Source organism: Pinus tabuliformis, chromosome J (assembly GCF_031772625.1).
Source record: "Pinus tabuliformis cultivar Carrire ecotype Pingquan chromosome J, CPIR1, whole genome shotgun sequence".
Taxonomy (NCBI): Eukaryota; Viridiplantae; Streptophyta; class Pinopsida; order Pinales; family Pinaceae; genus Pinus; species Pinus tabuliformis.
The window spans coordinates 251580477-251604340 of record NC_142295.1 but is presented as its reverse complement, the minus strand read 5'-3'; the positions used below and the strand labels follow the sequence as shown (position 1 = coordinate 251604340).

The following is a 23864-nucleotide window of genomic DNA, read 5'->3' as shown; positions in this document are numbered from 1 at the left end:
GAAATGGGTATGATGGAAATAGGAGAAGAAATGCGGAGAAGGAATATGAATTGACAGAAATATAGGAGGGGATGGAAAATACTGCAGAATGTAAAGGTAATGAAATAGAAGCTCATGTCTACAGCAGTTGAATGAAGATAATGATGTTCAATGGAAAAGAACCAGATTCCAATACAAGTGGAGAAGGAAGCATAAATTCTATAATGTCAATAATACTTGTTAATATTTATGATTGAGAGAAAGAAGAGGATATCTATGAAAATGGAGATGATAAGTGTGGGTAGGTTATGTTGCTCTTCCTCAACTTGGGTCTAAGTGACCAACCTAGGGTGTATGGATGTGTTAACCTTCTACTGTAAATGCTACGCATTATTTACAGCATTGTTATACAAAGGGCTCATGATGGAAAATATAGCAGAGGAAATCCAGGGAAGAAATATGAATTGACAGAAATATAGGAGGGGATGGAAAATACTGCAGAATGTAAAGGAAATAAAATAGAAGCTCATATCTACAGCAGTCGAAGGAAGATAATAATGTTTAATGGAAAAGAACCGGATTCCAATACAAATGGCAGAGAAACATAAATTCTATATTGTCAGTAATAATTGTTAATATTTATGATTGAGAGAAAGAAGAGGATATATATGAAAATGGATGGTAAGTCTGGGTAGGTTATTTTGCTTTACCCCAAAATGGGGCTAAGTGACCAACTTAGGGTGTATGGGTGTGTTAACTTTCCACTGTTGATTTATATTTTTGGGAGCCATTTGTAATGTGAATAATAATGCTGTAAATAAGGCTTAACATTCACATTGCAGAGGGATGCATCCCTGATTTTTGGGAAAGGAATCATTACAGTTATGGCATTTATCCTAGGTTGGCATGGGGATGCTTGTGGGATGTCGCTTGTCAAATGGTGATATCCTTGAAAATGTCAAGGTGTTCCCTGGTCCCCATAATATGATTTTTTATTAATTTCTTGTATGGACTAAAATCTAAGCCTCATGGTATAAATATGATATTTGTTACCGATATGACAATTTATTAGAAAAGTTGTATAGACACAGATACATGATTGACAATCAATATATATATATATATATATATTCACAGGTTCAATGGTATATATTCCATATGAGGAATATACATATACTGTCAACTTCCGTCATGTCACACGCAGGAATTGAACCTAGGTGGGGAGGATTGCATTCCTTCCTCCAACCACCCAGGATAACCCCAATTGACATCTATATATATATATTAATTTTTTTAGAAGAAAGACTCATTATATTTTATTAAGAAATATACGTGTTGCTGTCCATGGGGAATTTAAAGGAGAACCTCAGATTGATACAAACTTGAGACATGGAATCATTGTTGATTTTATAGCATGCAAGAGGAGAAGTTCTTTTTAGGTGGTTGTTCGAGAGGAGCAATTAATATGATTTCTTTCCTAAGTTTAACTTAGGAAACACACATTAATTAATTTAATCAATTAATGTTGGGTAATTGAGCAAATTCCTAAGGATAAATAAGTTAGTTATTTAAGTGACTTAGATCTATTCTCAACCATTAATCTATGTGGGTTAGGATTTAATCTTTAGCTGTTTATTACTTTGGAGATTGAGAGTTAGGGATTATGCTCAATTTGAAATTATAAAAGAAGCCTAAAGGAGAGGATGAAGACACAATTGTTTTGGAGAGATTCCGGTAGATTTGAATGAGCCTATTGCAAGTTTGTGATAGGCTGAAGAAATCAGAAAGTGAGCAGCAAGGGACAACAAGGGTTTTCTGGAAGGGAAATTGATGGAGGTCGAATTTTTAGGGGAGCGAGGCCAAGATCTTTGAGAAGAAGGCCAGGTTTTCTGTTTAGGCCGAATTTGTGGAGCAAGGCCGAGTTTCCAGCCATGGGCTTGTGGAGCAAGGGTGGCCATTTTTCCCAGTGCATAGGCCGTACAGGTGGGGGCCATAATTCACAAGTGGAAGCTGGGATTTGCCATGGCTGTGTTTATTCCAGGAGGGCCGAATTTCTCTTGGGCTGAAAATGCAGTGGGATTTTTCTAGGTTCTATTATTGTTTTTTCTTTTTGTGTAATTTTTAGGGCCATTTTCCTTGTGAGGGGAACCCTAATTTTTCTAGAGAAAATTTAATTAAGGATAAATTTTGGGGCAAATTAACTGTGTTTTTAGTGGTTGTTTTATGATTGATTTTCTAAATATTTATGCTGCAACATTATTGAGTTAAAAGTACTAGAGTATTTTTGTTTTGGAGTTTTCAGAATCTATTCACAACATAAATTTAATTTGTTTTTTTTGTTGGCTCATCCCACGAGTATTTGAACCTTAAATCTCATTTTTTTATAGAACACTTCATATCATGATGATTGCCAATTGAGCTGCACCCCATGGGCAACAAAAAATTAATTCTTTGAGTTGAATATTTTCTGGGCATAAAATAGCTGTAGGAAAAAAAAATTTGAAATTGGTACTTGGAAATAAACATGGTATCAGAGTACTTGAAACTCTAAAAAAGGGAAGATTAGTAGCACAAGGGTTATAATAGCAGATTTTTAGTCTCAGCAGAAGGGTTTTGTGGCTAAATGTTTGATTTGAGAAAAATTAAAAAATGACCTCTACCGGGTTGAGATTTGAAGACCAGATGGAAGGGGCATCTAATTTCAGTCCATGGAAGGAGAGAATTTCACTAATTCTCATGGAAAATTGCCTATGAGAATTTGCTGATACTGATATACAACCTCCTTCGAATGCTACAACACAGGCCACTCACAATTTCAAGGATGTGAAAGTTAGATACATCATTTTGGACACTGTGAAGGATCATGTGATCCCTCACATATCAAGAAAGAACAATGCTTGTGAGATGTGGACGACTTTGGCAAAGCTGTAACAGAGTGTTGAGAGAGAAATTGAAAAACACCAAGATGAATAGATCAGACACAGTGGCATCATACCTCTCTGGGATTTAGCAAGTTCGAGATGAGCTTGCAATTGTTGAGGAAGCTGTGTCAGAGGATGAGCTTGTTAAGATAGCCTTGAGTGGGTTTTCCAAACAATTGGCTACCTTTGTGATAGGGATCCTAGCACGAGATAAGCTTCTGGATTGGAATAGACTATGGGAAAATTTCACTCAAAAGGAGATTTGTGAGGAGTCATTGTCTAGTGGCTACCTTTTTGACAAGGATCCTAGCATGAGATAAGCTTCTAGATTGGAATAGACTATGGGAAAATTTCTCTCAAAAGGAGATTTGTGAGAAGTCATTGTCTAGTGGCTACCTTTGTGACAGGGGTCCTGTTAGAAAATCAGGATGGCAGAAATATTTTCTTATATTTGTTAATTACTTGTGATGTTCTTGACTTCTTATTAGGTTTTTTTTATATCTTATTTCTTTTAGTTCATCAAGCAATTACCAAAGCAAAGGCACATAAAACAATGGACACCAGATATAGGCACTATGGCAGGGCAAAACCCCCCTCAAGGGATGTGGAGGATACATAAATTATATTTGACTCAATACTAAACCTTTTATCAAAAGCCCAAGAAGGGTCTCTTTAAAAGTACAATGACTCTTTTGACTCAGAATAAATCCTAGAAGCCCTCAATGGGGACTTTGACCTAAAACATGGTGACCCAAGCATGAAACCCATGCTTTAATAAGTCACAATAATAATAATAAAAATTCTTTTCTTTATTCTTTTGACAAGGACATTACAAGATGACTCAAATACATTTAATGAAGACTGAGCCTAGTTACATTTTCCAATAGATCCTAGCATGAGATAAGCTTCTTGATTGGAATAGACTGTGGGAAAATTTCACTCAGAAGGAAATTTGTGAGGAGTCATTGTCTAGTGGATAACGTAAGGGTGGGGATGAGGAGAACCTTGTTCTTGTTGGGCAACCAAATAAGGGCAAGGCAAAGGCCAAGCAGAACTCAAGTGGAGGAGCTACTTCATAGGATGATAAGAAGAAGGACATGAACAAAGTTAAGTGCTTTACTTGTCACATATATGGAGGCTGTGCAGGTCAATGTCTGAACAAGAAGAAGGGCAAGGGAATGAGTTAGTTGATGGAACAGAAAACTGGTACGCAGTAGTGTAATTAAATGTAGTCTTGTGTAAGTAGTAAATGTATTATTGATAAATATGAATTGGTGGTTACAATTCTTCGTGGCGGTGTGCCTATATAGGCATTGATTGACCATGAAGATAGGTCACATCTTTTGACCAATGTCCCTTCATAATTAATGGGACATTAATTAATTTAATTAATTAATTATTATTATTAATATTTGTTATTTAATGTTTATTTATTAATTGATGTTTATGAATATTTTATTCATAACATTGCCACCCCCTTTAGAGATGCTTTGTCCTCAAAGCACAACCAGAAGGGTTTCCTCTAGTTGAACATTGTTGCTATGGAATGGCATCCTTTCATTGACTGGTGCAATCTTCACGAGTAATTGTACCTTCCTTGGAGTTGGGAGTGTTAACACCATTTAATTTATAATGTCGTCCTTGCCAGTTAAACTCCATGAATTGTTCTTCAAGGTTTGTAGTATAGCTCCCTAGTTGTATTAACCATTTTGCACCTAGAACTACATCCATTTCTTTGAGTGGTAGGGAAAATAGATCTGTTTGTAGCTCCAATTCTTGTATTTGGATTGAAACTTTATGACATTCTCCTATTTCCTTGAATTTTTTCCCAGTAGCGACAAACATGGTCAGGTCCTTGATTGGGCATATACAAAGATCAAGTTGTTTAGCAAGATCGATGTTTATACAATTATGAGTACTACCAGAATCTATAAGTATATTGACATTTCTGCCTTTTATGAGTCCCTTGAGCTTTAGGGTTTTAGGACATCGTGTCCTCCTCATGTTTGTTAATGGCGTAGTAAGCTTAATGTTAATTCTTGGAGATTGGCTCTTCTTTCGAAGATGTGGTGGAACGTATTTTGTGTTGAAGGAAATGTAACTAGGCTAGGTGTAAAGTTTTGTAGATGTTCTATGCTAAGAGCAATTTCACTTTTCTCACAGCAATCATACAAGTAGATAAGCAAAATGCAGATAGAACATATAAGCAGATCTTATAGAAGACAAATCAGAAACAAGAAAAATGTATGTGTTTGTTTCAGCGGTCAACAGGATGCTTCAACCAGCAAAGTCTCCTTTGGTCAGCCAGCCCAGCATGTGTCACAACAACCCTCCAACCAGTAGATGAGTCAACCCAAGTCAGTTCTACAAAAATCAACACTGTCCTGAAAAGTCAACGCAGGGGCAGCAAGCTAAAAGTCAACGCAGCAACAAAACGGTCAACCCTTTGACCTCGATTTTTGTGCCAGGTAGTATGGCCTTCAAAAATCGAACCTCCCACAAGTTTAGGGGCAGCAAGCTAAAAGTCAACGCTGGTCAAACTTCTGCGAAACCCTAGCAGCAGAAATATCCTCTTCGTCCTTCCCACGTGTGGCTGAAATTCGTCCTCCAGGTAGCTCGTACTTTTTAGGATGAGAGAGGAAGATGTGAGTTGTTTTTGTGATCAAATTCTCTCCAACTTTTCCTGTATATATATATCCATCAATGAGGGTGTGTGACACATCTGTTGGGCATGTGAGCCTACATTACAAAACTGGCTGACCTTTGCACATATAATTTATTAAGAATAATAAATTCAAAATATAAGTTCTGCTCATCGGATTAAGACTATTTTTATATGGATTTTACACCTCTCAGAAAGAGGAATCCAACAAAAATATTAGCCTCTTAATCTGAGCATCAGAACATGGAGTTTGGACTTAGTTGTCCAAATTTAACACTCCCTCTCAACTAGGGAGAACTCCATCTATTAGTGCAATTAACATCGTGAGTCATCCCGCCGAAACTTGCTTTGCTGGCTTCTTTATTTCAGAACAGAAGTGGGTCAGTCACAAAGACATCATTCCCTGACTGACATAATCAGTCCAGAGGTCCCAGACCTCACAAATCTTGATCCCAGATCAAGTGGTTGGACCATGCCATCCTAGATAGAGAGTACGGCAATCTCTGATGCGTCCATCAGTCTTTGCTAATAGTCTCTAGCTTTTCCACACCTCATTGGCCAAATGAGAGGTACTTCCCATGAGCCCTGAACTCAATGGGTAGGATGCATACGGGGCACAGATTAAATGAGTGGCGAACCAGCTCAATAATCACAAGGGTGGGGCAGAAGCATTATGAGTGCTTATAGCTCCGAGAAGCTATCCCCAAAGCCCCCCAGAGCTCCCAGAGCTCATTGTCCAACAGGACCCACATCATAGGGTCTTTCCACGACACCAAGACTCTCACGAAAGGTTAGGAACTTGACCTTCCCCAGGGGCTTAGTGAGAATATCCGCGACCTGCTCATCAGTTCCTATATGATCGAGCCTTATGGCGCCTCGCTGTACCATATCCCGGATAAAGTGGTACCTGATATCAATATGCTTGGATCGGTCGTGGAACACAGGATTCTCAGTCATACGAATCCCACTCTGATTATCACAGAGTATTACAGTGGTATCTAGCACATGTTGGAACAGCTCACTAAAGAGCTTCCTCAACCAAACTGCTTCACAACAGGCCATACTAGCAGCAATGTATTCGGCCTCCGCGGTGCTCAAAGCCACCGACTTCTGCTTCCTGCTCATCCATGAGATCGAAGCAGAACCAAGATTGAAACAGCGTCCAGATGTGCTCTTACGATCCACCACACTGCCAGCCCAATCGGCATCAGTATATCCCCGGAGTATCACACTCCCGGCAGTGTATCTCAGCCCATGGTTTATCGTGCCCCGAAGATATCTCAAAAGATTCTTGGCACCAACCCAGTGAAAATGATGAGGCTCAACCATCTGTTGACTCAAAGTATTCACTGCAAAACATATGTCCGGACGGGTGTTCACTAAGAACATCAAAGCTCCTATGAGTTGACGATACTCAGTAGGATTGGCCAAGATAGGCCCTGCAGCGCTGCCACTCAACTTCTTAAAGTTGAGTTCCATTGGTGTCGACACGGACTTACAGTCCACCATCCCAAATCTTTCCAGAAGCTTCACAATATACTTTCCTTGAGAAAGGAAAATCTCTCCAGGTCTCTGCCAGACCTCCAGGCCTAGGAAATAGTGCATCAGTCCTAGGTCTTTCATCTCGAACTCAGCAGCAAGCTCCCTCTTACATTGATGAATGAGAGGGTCATCACCTGTCAGGAAGAGGTCGTCCACATACAGCACTAGAATGAGAGGCTTTCCTTCCTCAACCTTAAAGTAAAGGTTTGGATCAGCATTGCTTCGAGTGAAGCCCAGCTTCATCAAGTAACTATCCATCCTCTCATACCAAGCTCTGGGTGCTTGCTTTAACCCATAGAGGGCTTTCTTCAACCTGCAGACATAAGTGTCTCGATCTTGAACTTCAAATCCCAGAGGTTGTTCTACATACACCTCTTCCTTTATTGCACCATGCAGAAAAGCAGTCTTGACATCCATCTGATGAAGACTCCATCCTTGCATAGCAGCAAGGGCTATGATGGATCGGATGGTGGTATATCGAGCCACAGGTGCAAATATATCGTCATAGTCAATTCCTTCCTTTTGAGAGAAGCCACGGGCAACAAATCTTGCCTTAAACTTTTCAGCACTCCCATCAGATCCATGTTTAATCTTGTAGAGCCATTTAGCGGTGACAACAGATTTGTCCTTCGGTCTCGGGACCACATCCCAGACATCATTCTTCATAATAGCCTCATATTCTTCATGCATAGCATCCTTCCAGACTTGATGCTTGATGGCTTCTTCAAAAGATCCAGGTTCAGATTGTATAATAGTACTCATGGCAGCTAGATACCCTTGGTATCTACACGGCTTCTTGCTTTCTCGGAATGTTCCCCTTGGGGCAGCATGACCCTCAGCATCTTCGAGGGTGTCCCTGAGCCATGATGGCCTCTTTCCTAGAGAAGGGGAAGGATCAATAGGGTCCATTGGTTCTTCAACATCAGGCATAGTCTCATCCTGGGGTTCTTCCAGATTTCCAGGTCTTTCTTCATGGTTTTCTTCAGATCTAGGAAGATCTACTACTTTCTTCAGGGAAGCATCTTCGTCAAAAGTGACATCATGGCTTATCTCTACTTCCCTTTGACCAGGTACATAGACTCTATATGCCTTAGAAGTCTCACTGTAGCCCACAAACATTCCTTTCTTCCCAGTAGCGTCCAACTTACTTCTCTTTTCTTTCGGCACATAAAAATAGACAGGACATCCAAAAATTCTAAAATGTGAGACATCAGGTTTCTTACCAGAGAAAACCTCTTCGGGAGTTTTGGAGTCCAAAGCGGAATGAGGGCATCGGTTTTGAATGTACACAACAGTATTTGCAGCTTCTCCCCACAGAAACTTTGGAAGACCCTGGTCACATAGCATGGCACGGGCAGCTTCCACAATAGTCCTATTCTTGCGTTCAGCAACACCATTCTGCTCAGGAGTATATGCAGTGGTAGTCTCCCTCTTAATGCCAGCTTCTCTGCAAAAGTCTTTGAACTCATTTGACTCATATTCAGTGCCATTGTCAGTCCTCAAAATCTTGATCTTCTTTCCGGTCATATTTTCCATCAAGGCTTTGAAGGTACGGAACCACATGAAAGCCTCATCCTTCTTCTTCAAGAAGTATATCCAGGTTTTGCGAGAGAAGTCATCAGTAAATGTCATATAGTAAGAACATCCCCCCAGGGATGTTACAGGCAACATACCGGAAAGATCAGAATGGACCAGTTGAAATATCTCAGATGTCTTTGTGACACTTGAGGGGAAAGGTCCCCTTGTATGTTTTCCTTCAGCACAGCCCTTACATACACCTTTATGATTATTTCCAAAATCAGGCATCCCTGTCACCACCTTCCTTGCTTCGGGAAGAGCCTTGTAATGAAGGTGTCCAAATCTTCGGTGCCATAGTTCGGTTTGACGGATAGTATCACAAGTCATAGCTCCCAACGGACTCCCTCCAACCTGGTAGAGTGTACCAACTCTAAAACCAATTGAGATAGCTTCCTTGAAGCTCTTCTTCCACATGAGTACCTTTCCATTAGAGAAAGTTACATTGAATCCTTTGTCTTCCATGGCAGATACAGACACAAGGTTCTTCTTCAATTTGGGTACATAGAGTACATCTTGTAGATGGAGGACTTGTCCTTGAGACAAGTGGAGGGTCACAGTCCCGGTCCCTTTCACAGGATAAGTGGCATTATCCCCAAGGGTAATTTCTAGATTAGTATCCCTTTCAACCATGTCAGAAAGTGCTTCCTTGAATCCGGTGATGTGTCTTGAGGCACCACTATCGATTAGCCAGACATCCATAGTGTCGGGCGGAGATGCAGCTGAGAGAGCAGATATTAGAATATACTCATTTCTTTTATCAACAACATTAGACTCCTCATACCTGGTATTTCTGGTCCTTTTAGAAGGTGGATGGTTTCCTTCAAAGTGAGCCTTCCTCTTTCCTTTGGATTTGTCATTTCTTTGATTCCCATTCCTTCGGTTGTTGTTGTTGTCGTCACTATCGGGAGAATTCTTCTGGAAGGGGCATTCTCTAGCATAGTGTCCAGTCCTATGGCAGGTGAAACATTTACCCTTCTTCTTTTGAGTCTTAGTCCTTCCTTTGTCCTTGGAACCACCAGAGTTCTTCTTTCGGGAATGAGCAACATAGGCAGCATTTCTTTCATTATCAAATTCCTTCATCCTTGTTTCTTCTTGCATACATCTAGACAGAAGCTCATCAAAGTTGGGGATGGTATTATTGTTGAGAATGGTAGTTGTGAATACTTGCCATTCATATGGAAGTCCTCCAAGTGCGGTGAGAACCATCTCACGATCAGCTATTGTCTCCCCAATAGCTAGCAGACTGTTCCTGGTTTCGGTCAACTTCATAAAGAAAGTTTGAATAGACTCGTCTCGGCCCTTCTTCATATTCTTCAACTTGTTCTTGAGGAATAGCACTTGGTTCACATTGTTTACTCGGAACATAAGTATCAGTTTGTCATACATCTCCTTGGATGTGCCTAGTTCAGATATGTAGGCAACCAGACTCTTATTTATGGATTCCCTGATCAGCAGTTTTGCTCTGATTTCTCCCTTCTTATACTTGTGTTTAACAGCAGCAGAGGCATTTGATGGAGGTTCTTGAATCTTCCCTGTCACATGATCTAGGAGATCATGATCTTCTAATTTGAGATCTAATAACATCTTCCAGGCATGGAAGTCATCACTTCCAGTCAGCTTGTCATTCTCCCTGAATTCAAGCTTAGAGGAATCCATTTCCTTCGATGATGATTGCTATAGATAGAGTTTGTCTTCACCTCAGCTCTGATACCATGTAAAGTTTTGTAGATGTTCTATGCTAAGAGCAATTTCACTTTTCTCACAGCAATCATACAAGTAGATAAGCAAAATGCAGATAGAACATATAAGCAGATCTTATAGAAGACAAATCAGAAACAAGAAAAATGTATGTTTTTGTTTCGGCGGTCAACAGGATGCTTCAACCAGCAAAGTCTCCTTTGGTCAGCCAGCCCAGCATGTGTCACAACAACCCTCCAACCAGTAGATGAGTCAACCCAAGTCAGTTCTACAAAAGTCAACGCTGTCCTGAAAAGTCAACGCAGGGGCAGCAAGCTAAAAGTCAACGCAGCAGCAAAACGGTCAACCCTTTGACCTCGATTTTTGTGCCAGGTAGTATGGCCTTCAAAAATCGAACCTCCCATAAGTTTTCAGCTTGTTTGGGCCAAGCGTTGACCAAAGTCAACGCTGGTCAAACTTCTGCGAAACCCTAGCAGCAAAAACCCTAGCAGCAGAAATATCCTCTTCGTCCTTCCCACGTGTGGCTGAAATTCGTCCTCCAGGTAGCTCGTACTTTTTAGGATGAGAGAGGAAGATGTGAGTTGTTTTTGTGATCAAATTCTCTCCAACTTTTCCTGTATATATATATCCATCAATGAGGGTGTGTGACACATCTGTTGGGCATGTGAGCCTACATTACAAAACTGGCTGACCTTTGCACATATAATTTATTAAGAATAATAAATTCAAAATATAAGTTCTGCTCATCGGATTAAGACTATTTTTATATGGATTTTACACCTCTCAGAAAAGAGGAATCCAACAAAAATATTAGCCTCTTAATCTGAGCATCAGAACATGGAGTTTGGACCTAGTTGTCCAAATTTAACACTAGGTCTTCATAAATGTAATTTTGATATTTGTACTTATTTAAGAAAAGAGAAATTATTTTGATATTATTTGTCAATGAGTTTCTTTCTCATTGAAAACATGTCAAGTACATTTTGAAGTGCTTCTAGAGAGTCAAAGTCAAAATGTAATTATGATGAGACCCTTTGATGGCATGTTACATCATGTATGTCAATATACAAGGTCATGGGAACATCTCCAAGCAAAGTCAAATCCTCTCCTAGCATCAATGAAGTCTCCAAGCAGCAAAATGATGAATAAAAGTTGAATTATAGTGCAAACTGTAAGTCGGCCTAATGGACAGTCATGTCGGCTTGAAGAGGAGGGACAAACCTCTATTTATAGAGGTTGTCCACTCCTCAAAAGCACAATGAACTATCTCTGAAATCTGCAAGAAAAAGAAGACTAAGAAGGACGAAGAAAAGACAAGATAAAAGGTCTAACAAGGCAGCAAAGAGAAGAGGAAGAACAACGAAGATTGAGACGCTGTTTCTAGGGTTTATATAGTCACATGTGCGAAGGAATAAAGGGCAGTTTACGGCTACATCAACAGTAATATTACAGGATATATTTTCTATTGTTTGGGCTAGTAACTAGGTCTACAAAGGCCTCCTACTTTAGCATCGAAGGAAGACTCTCAAGCGAAGGAAAGAAGGGCATGTGAACCTGGTGATCCTCCCCCATGTGCGAAGAAGGGCTGCAGTGCTGTCACACTCAGCCTACTACCATACATCAAGGAGAACTTAGATGACCTAGAGAAGGAGTGAAAGTGAATATCCTTAGGTGAAGGATATCACTAAGTAGAAGTATCTCTCCTAGAAGACCTACTTACTATAGAAGGAAGAACGAAGTGCCAGAAGGAGCAGCAGAGTGCTGGAAGACAAAGTTCCATGTGCCGAAATTTATAGTGTAAAAAGAGGAAGGATTTTACTTGTGCTTGGAGGATCCTATAGTCAAGGGTCTAGGGTTTGGCAGTTGTTCAAATATGAAGCTTCAATAAGAGAAAACTTACAAAGCGTTTTCCTCTCAAGAGTGGAGAGGTTTTTTCCTTGGCAGAGAGCCAAACTTTGTGTTCTTGTTATTTTGTTTTTGTTAATTTTGGTATGTTCTATGCTTAAGAGCAATTTACTTCAAATTTTCTTATTAGCTGATGGAGGAGCATTCACCCAAGGGAAATCATTGTAAATAGTAGACATAGGGGGTCATGTATTTTTAGGAAATAGTTTTCCTAAGTCAAAGTTAATGTAATTTAGGATTTTTAGTGATTTAGTTAGATAAGAGAGAATATGGACCATCAAGCTGAATAAAGGGACTTTTATGTTTTAAAACAGAGAAAAATATGGAATGGATAAGTCTTTAGAAGACTTAATTAAATGTAATTTTCCATATGTATTCTGTAAGCGAGCTTTAGGGCTTTAGTTGAGTGATTTAAGGAAAGGATTGATCTAATCCCTTCAGTGATCCGATCCAATGTATTTTATAAATAGTGAACTTGCACATTCAATTAAGGAGGGGACAAATAGAATATATGTAAGCCTACGGGCAGAGTCAAAAGAGAAGAGGCCATGAATAGTAGAAATCAGGCCTGTGTGAGAGACCGAGAGTCTCAAATGTAATCAATTACATTTTATGTTTATATACAGAGGAGGAATTTGATTCTGAGTGTGTCATATGCATGAATCGAGTGAATAATTGATTACTATGTCAACTTGTAGGTTCTGTAACAGGTTGCAGGCAGAGTTTAGAGGACATGCAGAAGAGAAATTGAGTACTGTTCAACAAAACAACAAAGGAAAATTGGGCCAAAACAGAACCCAAGTGGAAGCAGAAGGCGGAGTTGAAGAGCTCTGCAAGGACAGAGATCAAAGAAGAGTGAGGAGTTTAAGCTTAGAAGGAAGAGTGAGCTGCGAATGGGCAGAAGGCCGAAACCTTTAAAGAAGCCAAACCACAGAAGAACTGATGACTTAGCGTAAAAACTAAGTAAAGGGACGAACAGAGAAGCGTGAAGTGTTAGTGCTCAGCAGCTTGGATTTGGGTGATCAACGGCTACGATTAAAATCGCAATCGCATTTCGGAGGTGCCAAGGGACGACAACAACTGAAATAGCGAACTCCGACGAGCGATGCAGCGATATTACCGATAGATCGATCGACGATCGCACAATCGGAGGTTTAGAGCAGAAGAAGCCAATAGTGGTTGTAGAAGCGATATCCGATAGCAATAATTGGAGTATCGGAGCTCAGACCTATCAGAGTTTGGAGGAGCAGAAAGGTGATAGACTAAGAGGCGGACCCGACGCGTTTATAAATGGGGGTTAAATGTAATTAAAATCCGATATATACGTTCGGCGGTGTTTTTCTTTGTAAACAGGAATATGAAGAATTAAGCGCCGATAGTGTATTTCCCGGTTTTGAAGGGAAATCACATATTGGGAAGAGGAAGGCATATATGTATGCATGGCCAAGGAAAGAATGCTAAGGCCGATTACGACGAGGTTAAACCTCGGGAGTTGTGACAAGACTGTACGGTAGGCGGAGAAGGTATGTTAAAGTTAATTCCTTTGTAATGCTTTATAAAGTAGAAGAGCGCCGATAGAAGGTTATATACGTTAAAACATATATAATGATGTGTTAAGGGGGTTCTAATCTCCGATAAGAAGGATCTATGGGAAAGACTTCAATCCAAGTCATAACCAAAGGTTTGAGGGTTCATATAATCCCGATAGAGGTTTCAAGCGGGGTGATTAAGTTCTGATAACAAAGGAACTGCTAATAAAGGGGCCTTGACCATTTATGGTTTGAAGATTTGACGCCATTGTAGAGTAAAATGCCTGGGACAATTGTGTTGTGCAGATTCTTGCATGCTGTGGGTATGTGCGGGTTTAGCCTGCACCATTAGTGGTATCAGAGCAAATTTGTAACCAGAGCATAATTGAAATCAGAGTGGGAAAAGATTTCAGTGAAAGGGAGTTTGCACACAGGAAAAGGTAATGTGTTGAATGATAAAGACTATAGTGGGAGATTGCAGCAGTTCCAGCAAAGGCTTGGAGTAGGTAGGAACAGAGGATTCCTTGAAGAAAGCAAGATTGCTTAATACAAGTTCTGAAGGAAAGAGGACTTAGAGAGTAAACTGAGGAAAATCCATTCAAAGCGTAGAAGAATGGGTGAAACAAGATCATGCTGAGATCTGAAGGTGAGGTAATATGTTATGTTTTAAATTAAGAATGTGTGTTTTTATACTAATACACAGGTGACAGCAAGAGAAGTTGTGAGAAGAGAACATATGTGTTCTTAACGATAGAGTAAGGAAAATACTCTACAGGAAAAGTATTCAACAAGAGATTGGACAGAGAGGACAACTGAAGTGTTCTCAAGAGAAAGTGAGAGATTGTAGAAGCCTAGAAGGAGCAAAGGTGTTGCTCAAGAAGAGGTTCCAGACAAAGGACCTGTTATGTTCCTATACCAATAGGTGTCATAATTTTTGAATGGATGAGGTTAAAACTGTAATATGTACATACCTTTGCTTTCTGCAAATGTTTTCCATATACTAAAAAAAATAAATGTAAAGAGGGTATGTCCCAAAAGAAAAATCAAGGGACAAAAAGAATGAAAAAGGTCAAAAAAGATGAAAAAATGAACCCCAAGAAAGAAAAGGACCAATGAAAGTGTGCAAGTCCAAATGCCACTACTATTTACTTTTGTACAATAATGATTGTGTGCAACTTGTTATTTAGGCCACAATCCATGGTAACCAAATAGTTTAATCTTGGTTATTCCATGTGTTGAATTTCATGGTTATAGATAGAGAATAAAATTTGACCAAACTGTTTAATCTTGGCAGATAAGTAGATAGCAGTGAAACAGGAATCGCCGATTCTGGCGATTAATCGCGAGTATGAATCGGCTCGGCGGCAAAAAGTTCCGACTTGAAACACCGCAGCGCCACAGAGCAGCATTCGAAGCCGCAGAGCCTACCACGTATGAAGTATTGATATGGTTGTGAGGCCTGAAAGTTTCTTGAGCGAAAAATAGGCATGCGTGCACAGTGGATCGCAGACTGCGCTCCATTCACTGAAGAGAATGTTGAGCAGAGGCAGAGAGGGAGGGTCTTCCCTGATGCTCTGCAATATCACCGAGGGACAACTACAATCGCAGACGCACTGTTAGAGCAACTTTCCTGACCTCCAGGATGCCAATTAAGGCGAACATTATTGACGGAAATTGATTTCACCGTTTATTTTCATTTTCGTTTCACTTCCGTCAGCAACGGTCGGGAGATTTTTCTTTTACCGAGTTGTGGATATTGATAACGGGGATGGTTATTATTGTAAATTGATAACAAGAACTTTTCTGCACTGACTATACCAAAGGCCTTGTATAGCAGGAACCTGGGCCCATGTATGGAGAAACACAGGTGAACTTACAGAGCCGAACAGAGAAGAACCATGGTATCACAAAAAACATCGAAAACGAGTCAAACGATGGAGTTTAGGGTTTTTACTACCCTGTGGAATATCGCGGTATGGTAAAATGTAGGACAAAAACAAAACCAACACGATATACAATAAAGACGACAACCGACAGTGAAATGAGAGTATACGATGCATATGCCCACCGACAGAGCTCACTGCTACATCGGGCTTTGTAGCCCTGATGTGGCGGCTGTGCTCAAAGCATTGCTTTGGAAAAATAAGAACTTAGAGTGAACTATAGAAACTATGTATATGGTTTTAAATTATAAATATTTTTCTTTAATTTTTGATATTATATTTTATTTTTAATTGTAAAATCGATTTTTATTATATTTACCATTTTTTATATATTTAAATTGATCAAAAACTTGATTGAATTTTGAAAAAGGAAAAACTTAGGCAGGTAACATCATAGTTATTAAAATATAGATATATATATATATATATATATATCTATATTTTAATAACTATGATGTTACCTGCCTAAGTTTTTCCTTTTTCAATCCAATGTTACCAGACTCGGAATCGGATCATGTGTGGACTCATAACACATATGAGATACTTATTTATTCATGATATTTTGGACATCTATTGATATTATGCATTGTTTGGACATACCTTTACCCAATATTAACGAAAAATGGTTTTTTTAATTCAATATATGTGTATATTTTTATTTAATGAATTCAACGATTTTTTGCCGATTTTTTCCCGATCCGATTAAAACTCTTCGCTCTTTTGCCTCGCCGATTTATTGCCGATTCCGAGTCTGGTAACATTGGTAGATAGGTAGAGGAAATAAAAGGAGCTCAATAGTTTAATCTGAGCCCTTGGATGTAATAAGGATAGACTTAGATAGATTTCTATTGTAAGAGAAAAGAAAAATGTTTTGATAAGGGTTTGCCAGCTTAAGTGCACCCTAATAAAGGGTAAAAAAAATGGTAGGATGAGTAGATGGGTAAGTAGTTGGATTGTTGCAAAATTATGGTGATTGATTGGATAAAATCATATCATTTACTTTCATCATCAAGTTGCTAAGAATATGGATGATAAATGAACAATTACAAAGTCAAGTGATTAATTTCCCCATTCATTTTACCTTTAAGTTTACTAATTTCCCATAAGTAAAGGAAAAAGTACCTAAAACCTTAAGTTAAAGGGGCTCAGAGCATTTCTCTGACTTCTGGAGGGACCGGACCCTCGGCCCAATAACTTATAGGATCCAAGTACTGAAACCCCCTTACCAACATTCACTCCCTCCATAATTCATTCATTTCACCTAAAAATCCCTTTTCCTAAGGTGAAATCACCATTTACCTAGGGAAAGTAATTATCCCCATGCAAAACCCCTTTTTCACAAAAAACCCACAAAATACATTTAGCCTAAGTTATAATGTGTAGGTGCAAATATGTAAATAAATGTTAAACACATTATACTTAGTGCAAAAACCCACTTTTCCGCTTTCATTTCATATTAACTTTAATTTTTATTATATTTATTTAACTCCCGAAAAGAAAACCCCCTTTCCCGTATGTTTTATTAAAATCCCATATGTTAATATCCCGCCCCGATGGTTTGAAATATAAACCTTATTAGTAAATTAATTAAATGGATTAATTAGTCGATCAACGACTAATTAAGAGCCATAACCCTCTGCCAAACAAAAAAGGGTTAATTAAATCAAATCGCCCCAACGTCATTAAGCCTCCCTAATCCGCAATTAATATCCCGTCGGGCCCCTCCATTAACTCCCCGATCAAATCACACCCCCGACCACCGTGCGATCTGACCCCTTTAGATCTAACAGCTGATGCTCATATCGGGCTGCCTCCGAAGGCTGACCTTTACCCGCCTGATGTGAGCAGTTTCACTGTTCACTCTGCCGCTACGTGGCGCTCAATGAATGGCATCGGGCGGCTTCCCCCCAAAACCGCTTATCCCGAAAAGCAGTGCGATGGATTCTGCTTACCGCCTCTGCTACATGCAAAAATGTCACATCCCCCGATTGGCAACAACTGTCGTTTTCCCAATGTACCTGCCAATATCATTGACTTTACACATAAAACCAAAAAACTTATTTTTTTGTTTTTTATCGTGAAAAGAGCATTCTGACTTCCATGCAAAGCACAAAGTATGTTCAACTGTCAACCTACTACCAACCGTCAACTTTCCACAGCTGCTGAACTCCAAACCACCTTGCAGACCCGTGCGTTTCCTACAAACAGTGCACTAGCACCATGACTCCGTTCAAATAGCCGAAACCAAGTATTTACTCCATTTCAGTGTTACTTGGGAGTGGGAGCGACATTTTCAAAAGCTCCCGGTTTGGGAGCGAATGCCGGAGCGATTTTTATATAATATATATATTTTTTATATTTTGATACATATATGTCAACAAAAACATGTAGAATGATGAATTAGATATAAGAAACATAAAAAAACAGATTAATCATTGAACCATATAACATCAATCATCTAGAAGTTATAATCTTCATCAACCATGTCCACAAGTTAGAAACATACATATTACAACATATTGAGTCTCGTGAATCATGATTCATCAATCTTAAAGTTTCAACTTCAAGCTTTCAAAATTGAAAATTCAATATATAACATTTATCATCATTGATCACCAAAGTTGTACTTGTAAGCTAAGTTTAACCATTATAAGAAATAATATCTAACTGTTAACATGAAATGAAATGAAACAACTTTCATGAAGCATCATATTCAGAATTCAGAATCATTACCAATGAGTTATAATTGCCAACTTGAAACTTCAAACTTTCATTGTCACAGTCATATATTGTTTACAAAAAATATCATTATGATATGAAAGAGTCAAGAGTCGAGACTCAACAGTTATGAAAACTAATAGAAACTAGAAAAGACAAGTAAATTGTAAATCTATTATCTACTACTGCATGTGGCCCTTGCCATGAGAGTCTAATGTATGAGCAGGTCGTGGTGGTCTTCTGGGAATCTCCCGCACAGGCCGACGACCAGAACTAGAAGGCACATGCCCTCTGCGTGAGGGTGTAGTTGGAGGTGGCGACAGCAAAGGAACAAGACTCGAAACTCTAACATTGCTACTGGATGGTGGAGGTGGCATGGTTGTTGCTTCATCTTCCTCCCTTATAAGTTCCTCTTCCAGTTCTTCAAGATATATAGTGCCATCCTCCAAATTGTCATCGTCTGGGTGGTTGTCTCAAATTTTATATGTTGGATCCTCATAAGCCCGATTACAGTAATGACTCAACAACCTCAAGTTGTAGTGCACATAAACCAAGCTTTATGCCCGGTTTTCATTGAGTCTATTTCTTTTCACATTATGTATGAAGTTGTAGGTGCTCCAACACCTCTTCGCAGAAGAAGTATTTACAACCTATGAGAGAACTTTTTTTGCCAATTTTGGCAAAAGTCCATGGCCGCCATATGATTCCCACCATGTGAGAGCATCAAATCTGTCTCTGTCTTCCATTGCATGGAAGGTACCAAACAAACTAGTGTTACTGAAGTATCTGCCTATTTCAAGGCGCACACTAGCACATTCCTCCCTGTCAGGTATCAACTTTTCTAATGCTTCCAAATATCCTTTAGATACCTCTTCATCTATATGGGGTTTGGTCCTAACCCCACCCCCTAGTGCAGGTTGGCCCAACCAAGATGTAGAGTAGTATTTTGGTGTAAGGATATATGCCAAGCAATGTAGTGGAAGATTAAGTTTATCCCACCATACACACACACAATCGTGAATCAGTTTGTACAAGTTGGGATCATTGTTATGAACAATATCTTTTATTTGCCCCAACATGGTATCCATCTGCTCATACACCTCGCCAATCACTGGTTTATCTGTATCTGCAAACCGAATCATGTGATAAATGGGCTTGGTGAAATCCAATACTTGCCTCACATGTGCCCAAAACATACCATCAAGAGCGGCCTCCTCCACCAGTTCAAAACCTTGCCTGTCAGCTGCATTTGTAGCCCTTTCCTTTAATAACTTCTAGTGTGGACTTGATACCATGCTAGCCAATGACTCTCTTACCTTCAAAAGGTCCCTGAAGGTGAGGTAATAGCTACCAAATCTAGTCCTCACAATCTTCAACAACTCCAATCTTGAGTCACTGCGGAAAAGGCCATGGGTATTGCTATGATTTGTAATAAATTTTATCATTTGTTTGCCTTTCTTGTACAAATTGCCAATCCATTTGTAATGTTCGTTTTTGTTCTTAACAATATCATGCATCAAAAGGTTCAATGTGTGAACCAAACACCCAAACCAAAATATGTTGGGGTATTTATCTTCAATAATTGCTCCCACTGCCTTACAATTAGGAATTATCAGTGATGACTTGGATGACATTGTATGGCCCAATATGGTCAATTGTTTCAAGTAATGCTTATGTAATGTTGATGCCGGTCTTGAACTTGTTTGAGTAATCATATGCTGAAAGAAAGATGGCACCACTAACATACACAACAAGAACACTTATCAACGGCTTGCCTTTTACATTTGTCCATCCATCAGATACAATGGACACCCCATGGTCAGTCCAAGAACTTGTCATTCTATTCAAAGAATGTGATACTTTTGCTTTTTCATGATCAAGTCTAACGGTTCTTGCCTTGTCATACCCAGGGCTCTTGTATCCTTTAGAGGCATCATTTATGGCAGAAACCATTTCGTGCCAATAAGGTGAGCGAAGAACATTGAATGGTATCCCACATGCATAGAGAAACCTGTAAACTTTTGAATCCACATCATTCCTACACCCTTCATCAAGGAAATCTGATATGGTTCTACGCCTTAAACCTGGTGACCCTGTGCCTCCATATCCATTGCCTTGGGAGGATGCTGAAGGATTTCTTTGTGCATGTGATTGTGTCTGTGAGCTTGGTTCAAAGAAACCCTTTGATTTTTTAGATTTGTATTGGGCTTCCTCCTCTTCCCTAATGTATTTGGCTCTATCTGCTGTTGACACACCTGTACAAATTTTGATTCCTATTTGTTTATCTCCATCCCATGGCATTTTCCCGCAGAGGTGTTTTCTGGCATGGGTGTATGAACCTGTGTAATTATTGTTGCAATGGGGGCAATGAAATTTAGTGGTTCCACCCCCTTTCCTTGCTTCAGGCCTGTTAACATATTTCCACAATGGGGTTTGGTCTTGTTTAGTTTTTTGAGCTGAATCATGTTCACTCTCCTCCAGCTCCTCCTCACCGAGGTTTTCATCAAATCCACTTTGTCCCCCTTCTTCATTTTCAACCCTCCTTTTTCTACTCTCCAACAACATAATAACCAAAAAAGGAATCAAGAAGAAGAAAATGCCAAGAAATATAACCATGATGTTTGAAATTTGTAGTTTGGAATCTACAAAATTTAATAAAATGGAATGGGAAACCGAAATAGAGAAAAAATTATTTATTTATTTAGAAGTTAGGAATAATTTAATAAACATTAAAAAAAATGCTTAACATTCTATTCAACATTGTAGAGCGGCGAACCTACCTCAAATGCGTCCAATCTCCCCTTGCTCCTTGCTCCTTGCTCTTTCCTCACTCTCTCCTTGCTCCTTGCTCTCTCCTTGGCACCTTGCTCTCTCTCAGTCTCACTCTCTCCTTGCTCCTTAGTCCTCACTCTCACACTCTCAATCTCCCTCTCTCAAATGAGCCTCTCACTCAACTCTCACAGTCACAATGAAGCCCTTTTGCCCCTCCCTCCCCCAATTTATAAAAAAAATCGATTTTTTTACTGGCGTTTTTTTTTTATCAGTCGACTTCGCTCCTGCCCACCGTTCGCGTCGCTCCGGGAGCGAATTTTATAACTCGGGAGCGGTCGGAAACGTTTGCTCCCTGACCGCTCTCGGGTTATAAAATTTGCTCCCGGAGCGACGCTCCCTAAGCCGCTCCCGAAATTGGCAGGGAGCGCAAATTTTTTACTAGGAGCGCGCTCCCGACCAGCTCCCGAGTCGCTCTTGCCCGGAGCGCGGATTGGGAGCGAGATTGGCTCGGGGGGGGGGGCGATCCCCTGCAACAATGCCCCATTTCCACTGAGAAACCCTGTTTTCTTGCCGAACTTGAGCCAAATTTCTTTAAACACTAAGTAATTTAGTGAATTAAGCTACCTGGTAGTCCGGAAATACTTTCTAATAGACCAATTTTTCCCAATTTCCTTGAACCCTTTGCCCCCGTCCTTGAATCCACAAGAACCAAGGATGGATGCCCCAATTGCATTAAATGTTATGCCCATTACGACTCCTCACAGGGATTTAGACCACCTTCCACTTGCAGACAAAGATTTCCAGATTAAAGACATCTCTGTCTCCAAATCCCCTCTGAAACTTTTCTGCAAATACAAAAACCAATACTTGAATCACGTAGACACCATTGGACTTTGGGAATCAGGCTTACCTAAGTACCCGTTCCTTAGAGTGCATATATTCCCAGAGATTGTACATTACTGCCACATGAACTATGATCCCATCCAAATGGCAGTAAGAACCCCTGACCGATCTGTTCTGTTTACCATTACTGCCGAATCTATTAATGAAATGCTACAGTAACAACCAAGCCCTGAACTGACTCCTCTTTCCATTGGAGATATGCTGAACAGATACCCTACCCTTTCTTCAATCAGACTTGCTAGATTGTTCCAGACCTTCATTAGAGAAGAACAGTATACCCCAAAGGACCCTCCTCCTTATCTATGGACAATATTCTCCAACCTTGGCCGAGACATCATAGACATGATATCTAGTGTGCTAGGCTGCACCACTAGTGAATTTGTTGATGAGATCATAATATCCATCATGTCAATCTACTCTCTTGGCCAACCACCAACCATCATATTTGACTATGCAAAGTTTATTGCTGACAGAATGCATGATCAATTCATGAGGTTGGAAAATGAAAGAGTTTTCAAGTATTCTTTAGTTTTATATCATTTATTCTTGTATTACCAAGCTGATAGATTTCCAATTGCCCTCCAAAAGCTTGATACTAGAGGCAACCCCAGATCAGTGATCTTCTGGACTTCATTGATCCATCAATTTGATTCTCAATACTCTTATACAGATTTCATAGACCTCTTTGTTTACCCTGTGACAACCATGCTACTAGGAAGCCCTCCACCCAGAATCAGTGCAGACATCAGGAGGGTCCTACAGTTGTCAAAGCAATACAAAGTAGGGGATTGGTACTTGTACCAAAACCATATTGAAATCAGGATTTATGGATGTGAATTGCCACCTTACAAATTGCCAAAGTACCTCCCCATGAGATTATTTGCTCTGGAGTACTACAGACAAATGATCAATTCAGATGAGGTGCACTTTGTGAAAGCCAAGAAGAAAGCCCAACTTAGAATAAAGGATCAGCTGGGCCCATTTATTTGTAATAGTAGGGAAGCAAGAAAGGAGGCAGATGAAATCCTCCAAAGGTTGAAACTGAAACAGAGTTTCATGTGGACCTATGACCCCTTAAGCTTCATTTGTAATAGGAGACAAAAGAATAAACTATCTCCCTACATCCACCACAGGATCCCTGAAATAGAACAATATGCTAATCAATCTGAATGGGTGGAAGGCACTTTGATAGATCGAGATAGCACAGAGGTTGCTGTTGATAATGTTTTGATAGATTTAGACAGAAGACTTGATGAGGATTCCTTTGTACAGGTGCCAAGAGAGTCTCAATCTCAGAGGCAATCCCAGGGACAGTGGGCAGACAACAGAGGCAGGACCATCAGTGCAACCAGAGTCTTCAGAACAAGTAGAGCCATTAAAGCAACTAGAGCTTTCAGAACAGCCAGAAGAATCTGAATAGCTTGAAATTTCAGAGGAACTTGCTCAACCTGGAAAAATCATGAGCAATCCTCCTGTTTTGCAGATTCCTCTAAATGAGGAGAGGAACCTCAAAAGGGACAGAGATGAGGCCACTCCTTCCAGCAGGCTTGTTGCCCAAACCTATGCTAAGAGGCAGAGGTTAAATCCATATGCAAAGCAAGAATACACTGAGGAAACAACAAGGACTTCAGAAGCAGAGAGAACAGAAAGTAGGCACACCATTCCTTCAGGAGGGACACAAGAACCTTCCACCTCTCAAACTCAAATGTTGGAA

General features: G+C 39.8%; 1 protein-coding gene across 1 annotated transcript in view; it reads left to right on the top strand.

Moving 5' to 3' along the window:
- LOC149226718 (valine--tRNA ligase, mitochondrial 1-like) overlaps positions 1–23864 on the top strand; it is a 91054-nt gene that overhangs the window by 45078 nt on the left and 22112 nt on the right. The gene's annotated exons all lie outside the window — the stretch shown is intronic.